This window comes from Salmo trutta, chromosome 18 (assembly GCF_901001165.1).
Source record: "Salmo trutta chromosome 18, fSalTru1.1, whole genome shotgun sequence".
Classification (NCBI taxonomy): domain Eukaryota; kingdom Metazoa; phylum Chordata; class Actinopteri; order Salmoniformes; family Salmonidae; genus Salmo; species Salmo trutta.
Window position 1 is genome coordinate 20,559,623 of NC_042974.1, and position 6,468 is coordinate 20,566,090.

Genomic DNA, 6,468 nt, shown 5'->3' on the forward strand with positions numbered 1-6,468 from the left:
AACACATGACACACACGCACTCACACACTTTTACACTCATCATTTGCTGCTGCTACTCTGTTCTTTATTTTACTCTTATCATTATCTATCCTGATGGCTAGTCCCTTTACCCTGCCTTCATGTACATATCTACCTCTAATACCTTGTAACTCTGCACACTGATCTGCTACTGGTACTCTCTGTATATAGCTCCATTGTGTATTAAATGTTTTTCCTTGTGTTACTATTTTATTTGTATTATTATTTTTAAGCTGCATCGTTGGGAAGGGCTCTTAAGCAAGCATTTCACAGTAAAGTCTACAACAGTTTTATTTGGTGCATATGACAAATAAAATACAGTATTATTTGATATCAACCCTGCACTAGTCAAGCTTTACCCCTACTCCTTAACTCCCACCCCTCCCCCTGTCAAGTATCATCTCTGCACTAGTCAAGCTTCACCCATCCTCCTCAACCTTCACCCTTGCATTGGTCAGTTATCACCCAAGAGGAGGACAGAGGAGTCGAGGAGTGAATGGACTTTTGAGAAAAGGCCAGAGAAGAAAAAACAAACCTCTCATATGATGTAAAGAAAACAGGGTAAAAAGCATTTAATTTAACGGTCAATAAAAATACAGATAAAAAGTCAGATATTGTGGAAGCACAGCTTCTCTACCATGTTGGCAGTCTGATATGGTTGATTAGAATCAGATTACATTTGGCCTCATGCCAAAAAGGTTCTGCTAAAAAAGGTTCCAGCCAAAGGTAATGCATTATACAGGAAATAAGGTGCAATTCCAGGCCCTTGGTGGTCGTAATAGTTTGTGGGACATAAAAGACTCCATCTTCTCCTAAAGTGTACCTGGGTAATACCACAAATAGAGTGTCTTTTAAGTCCCACAGACATTGTGTGTACATGTTGATAAAACACTCAATTAAAAAGTTAAATCACATCTATTTTCTCATTCTCTCACTTGTCCATCTCCTCAATTGAATTCAATGCTGTCACTGTGACTTGTCCACTCAAGCTTAACATTGTTGTCATCTATCGCCCATCAGGGGCCCTTGGAGAGTTCATCAATGAGCTTGACACTTTGATAAGTTCATTTCCTGACGATGGCTCACTTCTCTTCGTACTTGGCAACTTCAACCTCCCAACGTCTGCCTTCGATTTGTTCCTTTCCAACTCTCTTTCCCTTCCTTGCCTCTTTTGACCTCACCCTTTCCCAGTCCCATCCCACTCACAAGGCAGGCAATACGCTTGACCTCTTCTTTACCAGAGGCTGTTCGCCTACTAATCTCACTGCAACCCCCCTCCAGGTCTCTGATCACTACTTTGTTTCCTTTTCTGTCTCCCTTTCCTCCAACCCTAGCCACTCAGCCCCTACCCAGATGGTCATGAGCTGTCGCAATCTTCGCTCTCCCATTAATCTCTCCCTTTTGCTAAATCCTTCTCCCTCCTGATTCTGCCTTCTCAACCCTACTCTTCTCCCTTTCCTCATCCTATGACTCGCACTGTCCCCTTTCCTCCCGGACGGCTTGGCCTTCCCCTCCTGCTCTGTGGCTGAGTGACTCATTGCGAGGTTACAGAACAGGTCTGCAGGAAGCTTGAGTGAAAATGGAGGAAACCTACACTTCCGGAGGACCTACCATCCTTCCACTCCCTCCGGAGGACCTACCATCCTTCCACTCCCACTCCCTCCCTGCTAAAGCCACTTTCTATTACTCTAAATTTCAAGCTATTGCCTCTAGCCCAAGGAAACTCTTTTCCACCTGCCCCTCCCTCTCTGCAGACAACTATGTCAACCCCTTTGAAAAAAAGGTTGAGAACATACACTCCTCAGCCTATTGAGTCTACTGGTTCCACTCACACAGAACTACCCTACGCATTGACCTCTTTCTCCCCAGATGAAATCCTGACTAGTGAGGTCCGGCCGCCCGACAACCTGCCCACTCGACCCCATCCCCTCCTCCAGACCATCTCTGGAGACCATCTCCCATTCCTCACTTCCTCATTCCTGACCACTGACTGCGGTCCCTCTGACTTAAAAATGTCCCAAGTCGCTCCACCTCAAGAAACCAAGACTAGAATGCTCTGACTTCAAAAACTACGGACTGGTATCCCTTTTCTTTCCAAATTACTTGAGCATGTTGTCTCTGACCAACTCTCTCGCTGTCTCTCTCAGAACTATCTTTTTGACCCGAATGAGTCAGGTTTCAAGATGGTTCACTCAACCGAGACTGCTCTTCTCTGTGTCACAGAAGCTCTCCGCACTGCCAAAGCGAAATCTCTATCTATCCATCGCTTTTGACACCGTGAACCATCAGATCCTCCCTTCTCAGGGCTGGGAGTGTCAGGCTCGGCACTCTTGGATTGCATCCTACCTGGCAGGCTGCTCCTACCAGGTGACGTGGAGAGGATCTGTGTCTGCACCACATACTCTCATAACTGGTGTCCCCCAGGGCTTGGTTGTAGGCCCTCTCCTCTTCTCTCTATACACCAAGTCACTCGACTCCATCATATCCTCACATGGTCTCTCCTATCATTGCTATGCAGATGACACAACTACTTTTCTCCTTCCCCCCCTTCTGACACCCAGGTGGCAACACGCATCTCTGTGTGCCTCGCAGAAATCTCAGGTTGGCCCACCACCTCAAGCTCAATCTCAAGAAGACGGAGCGTCTTGGCGTGACTCTGGACAACACCCTGTCGTTCTCAGCAAACATCAAAGCAGTGACTCGCTCCTGCAGGTTAATGCTCTACAACATCTGTAGAGTACGACCCTGCCTCACACAGGAAGCGGTGCAGGTCCTAATCCAGGCCCTTGTCATCTCCCTTTTGGACTACTACAACTCGCTGTTGGCTGGGCACCCTGCTTGTGCCATCAAATCCCTGCAATTTATACAAAATACTGAAGCCCGCCTGGTGTTCAACCTTCCTAAGTTCTCCCATGTCACCATGCTCTTCCGCACACTCCACTGGCTTCCAGTCTAAGCTCGCATCCACTACAAGACCATGGTACTTGTCTACGGAGCAGCAAGACGAACTGCCCCTACCTTCAGGCTATGCTCAAACTCTACACCCCAACCAGAGCACTCCATTCTGCCACCTCTGGTCTTTTGGCCCTCACACCCCTAAGGGAGGGCAAGTCCAAGCACTTCTCTGTCCTGGCACCCCAATGTTGGAACCAGCTTCCCCCTGAAGCTAAGCCAGCAGAGTCCCTGCCCATCATCTAAAAAAAAATGTAAAACCCTACCTTGTAAAAGGTGTTGTCAAACAGTTGTCTTTGACACTCATTTACATAAGCTGTCCTATCCATGAGTACAACTGACCCACCCTTATCAGCAGGGCGGGTAAGGACTGACATATCGGATTGTAAATCAAGCAAAGCTTGTTTTTCATCCTTAGGTAAATTATGGAAAGATATGTACTTCTGTTTGTACATATCTTTATCGAGTCTGCAATATGTCTCAATAGAGTGATTGCGATTGGCTGGAGGTACAAAATAACTCTTACTTCTAAAGGAGTCGGAGTATGTGCAGGTGAGCAACCTACATGTTCAGTAGAAATATCAGGATTAGGGGAGCTAAAGTATTCCCTTAAATGGATGTTTATAAAAAACTTAAAACATGTCTACCTTAACATCAAAATCGTTGCACTGAGTTGTAGGTACAAAAGATAACCCTTTATTAAGAAACTCAGAAGTGACCCCACTGCCCCATTTCAGAACACGATCTTTACTGTCCTAGATGGGCATTTAAGTTCTGGTCAGATAACCAAAAAAGAACACGACTTTTTGGCTATTCAACACCCTAAAATTGCCACTTTTTAATACTTTGCCGAAATTACACAAGAATTATACAAAACCTCCAGGGCGCCCTATTGTAGTGGGCATTGATGCAGTAACGACCCCTCTATCTACTTTTGTTGACTTTTTTATTAGACCACTCGCAGAACAGCTGCCCTCCTTTGTAAAGGACACCAGCAGTATGATCGCAGAACAGCTGCCCTCCTTTGTAAAGGACACCAGCAGTATGATCTCAGAACAGCTCCCCTCCTTTGTAAAGGACACCAGCAGTATGATCGCAGAACAGCTGCCCTCCTTTGTAAAGGACACCAACAGTATGATCGCAGAACAGCTGCCCTCCTTTGTAAAGGACACCAGCAGTATGATCTCTATCATTGAATCTCTTGATCCTCTAACTGAGAATACCTTGTTAGTTACTTTTGATGTTGAGTCGTTATACACAAATATTCCACAAGAGGGCAGTATTGAAGCTATGAAACATTTTCTTCTGCAACGTGACCATAATGAACTACCTTCCTTCCAGTACATGCATTATAACATTGGCTGTAATAGTACTCACACACAACTACTTCATGTTTCTAAATTATTTCTTTATTCAGACGAAGGGTACTGCTATGAGATCCCCCATGGCTCCTAACTATGCTAATTTGTATGTGGGTTACATGGAGAAACAAATGTTTTCTTGCCTAATATCATTATTTGGAAACGGTATATTGATGATATTTTTGTTCTGTGGAGGGGTGATGCAAAACAGCTCCAGGCATTCCATGTTTTTCTTAACTCCTGTTCTGAGCATCTGAGATTTACTATGCAATCTGATAGACCTCAAACCAGTTTTCTTGATCTTCTGATCTTGTGTGAAGATAATGTTCTATACACTGATTTTTACAGGAAACCTACTGATCGTAACAGTTTGTTGAGGGCTGATAGTTGTCACCCACTTCCCTTGAAAAACAGTTTACCCTACAGCCAATTCTGTTGAATCAAAATAATTTGTAAAAAACTATCAGATTTCGACAGAAATATGACTGAGACGCAAAGGAAATTCAAGGAGAGGGGGTACAAAAATGGTCAGATTAATATTGCCATTGAGAAAATTCAAAACAAAACGAGACATGACCTTTTTAAAGGTAAAAATCGTAAAAATAAGCATTCTAACTATTCAAAGTGCTCTGAACAAATTAAGGGAATCATTCACAAACATTGGCACATTCTAAGTTCCGATGATAGTATCGGTAATGTGTTTTCAGACCTTCCCTTGGTTGTATTCTCACGGGGCAGAAACCTCAGAGATCAACTTGTAAACTGATTTACCACCCCAAGATATCCCTGCACAACGTGTATTTGCGCCACTACAGGGTGGAAACTGGTATCTTATAACTTGTCCTTGTGGGAAAAATGATGTGGGTAAAACAAAGCGCGAATTAAAAGTACGTATCTCGGAGCATCGTAGCACCATTAGATGCAAAAACACGACTTACCCAGTTGCGGCCCACTTTTTGGAAGAAAACCACTCGATTTCGTCTCTACGTTATATTGGCATCGAACATGTCACCCTCCCTAGGAGAGGGGGTGACCTCGACAATTTATTGTTAAAACGAGAGGCTACTTGGATCTTTAATTTAAAGACCCTTGCTCCCTTCGGTCTCAACATTGACTTTGATCTGAAGCCATTCTTGTGATTTTGCTATTGTAAATGTTTGTAGGCTTATGTAGCCAAATTGTATCTATGATCGTATGCTACCCATTTGTTTTTTTGTATGCTATTTTAATATATGAGAATTAACCAATGATATCAGGCCACACCCGGCCATGATTACAGACACGTGTGTCTTTTGACACTATATAAATGAGTCATCCCGCAGTGTTTGTCATTATACCCGGATGAAGACAGCTTGTCTGTCGAAACGTTGGACATAAATATTTTTTTTGCATCTGCGCTCCTAGAGTGTGTGACTCTCCTTTATTTTTTTTTAAGAGGACCAGGTTTGAAACATTTTGTAGGGGGGCAATTCCACGGTAAACTGAATTGCGCTGACTCAGATTTTACACTTCAAACCTATGCTAAACAAAAACCATTGATTCCAAAATGTAACAAACCATACACATCTATGCACAAGGACTACTTTCAACAATTTACACTGAACATTTTACAAAAACACATTTTCTGGAAGAACTGTGCAGGTGCACATTTCGGTAACATAATTTCATTAAAATCTCCCTTTTTACATGACCACATTTTCAAAAACGTTTAAATATCTGCTCTGAATTAAGATTCAATGATGTCTGCAGAAAGAATGTTGTCTCAGCTATGATAACAGCTTGAGTTTGAAAAAATCTATTTTGGAATTACAATAAGTGAAGTGGATTTACACCTGGTAACAGAATTGCGGTAACAGAATTTTATCATCGGTCCCTGATCTTTACTACACAGAAATGCAAAATGATGGATATTAATGTAATTTTGTTCATGGTGATGTATCCTAAATAGTTAAACCAAAGGTAGAAATATGCAATATCATTCTTTGCATAGTTGGGTATTATTCTACACACTGGCTATTATTTTAATGAGCTACGCCACCAAACAAGACCAACGTTTTTTTGCTTCTATAATCAGCACAACAGTTTTCAGCTGTGCTAACATAATTGCAAAAGGGTTTTCTAATGATCAATTAGCCTT

General features: G+C 42.7%; 1 protein-coding gene across 1 annotated transcript in view; it reads right to left on the minus strand.

The window, feature by feature from the left end:
• LOC115152973 (ubiquitin domain-containing protein 1) overlaps positions 1 to 5,296 on the minus strand; it is a 28,162-nt gene extending 22,866 nt beyond the window's left edge. The window contains exon 1 of the mRNA XM_029697935.1: positions 5,270 to 5,296. The gene's annotated coding sequence lies outside the window, so the exon portion shown is untranslated. The remainder of the gene's footprint in view (positions 1 to 5,269) is intronic.
• Positions 5,297 to 6,468: the final 1,172 nt, after the last annotated feature.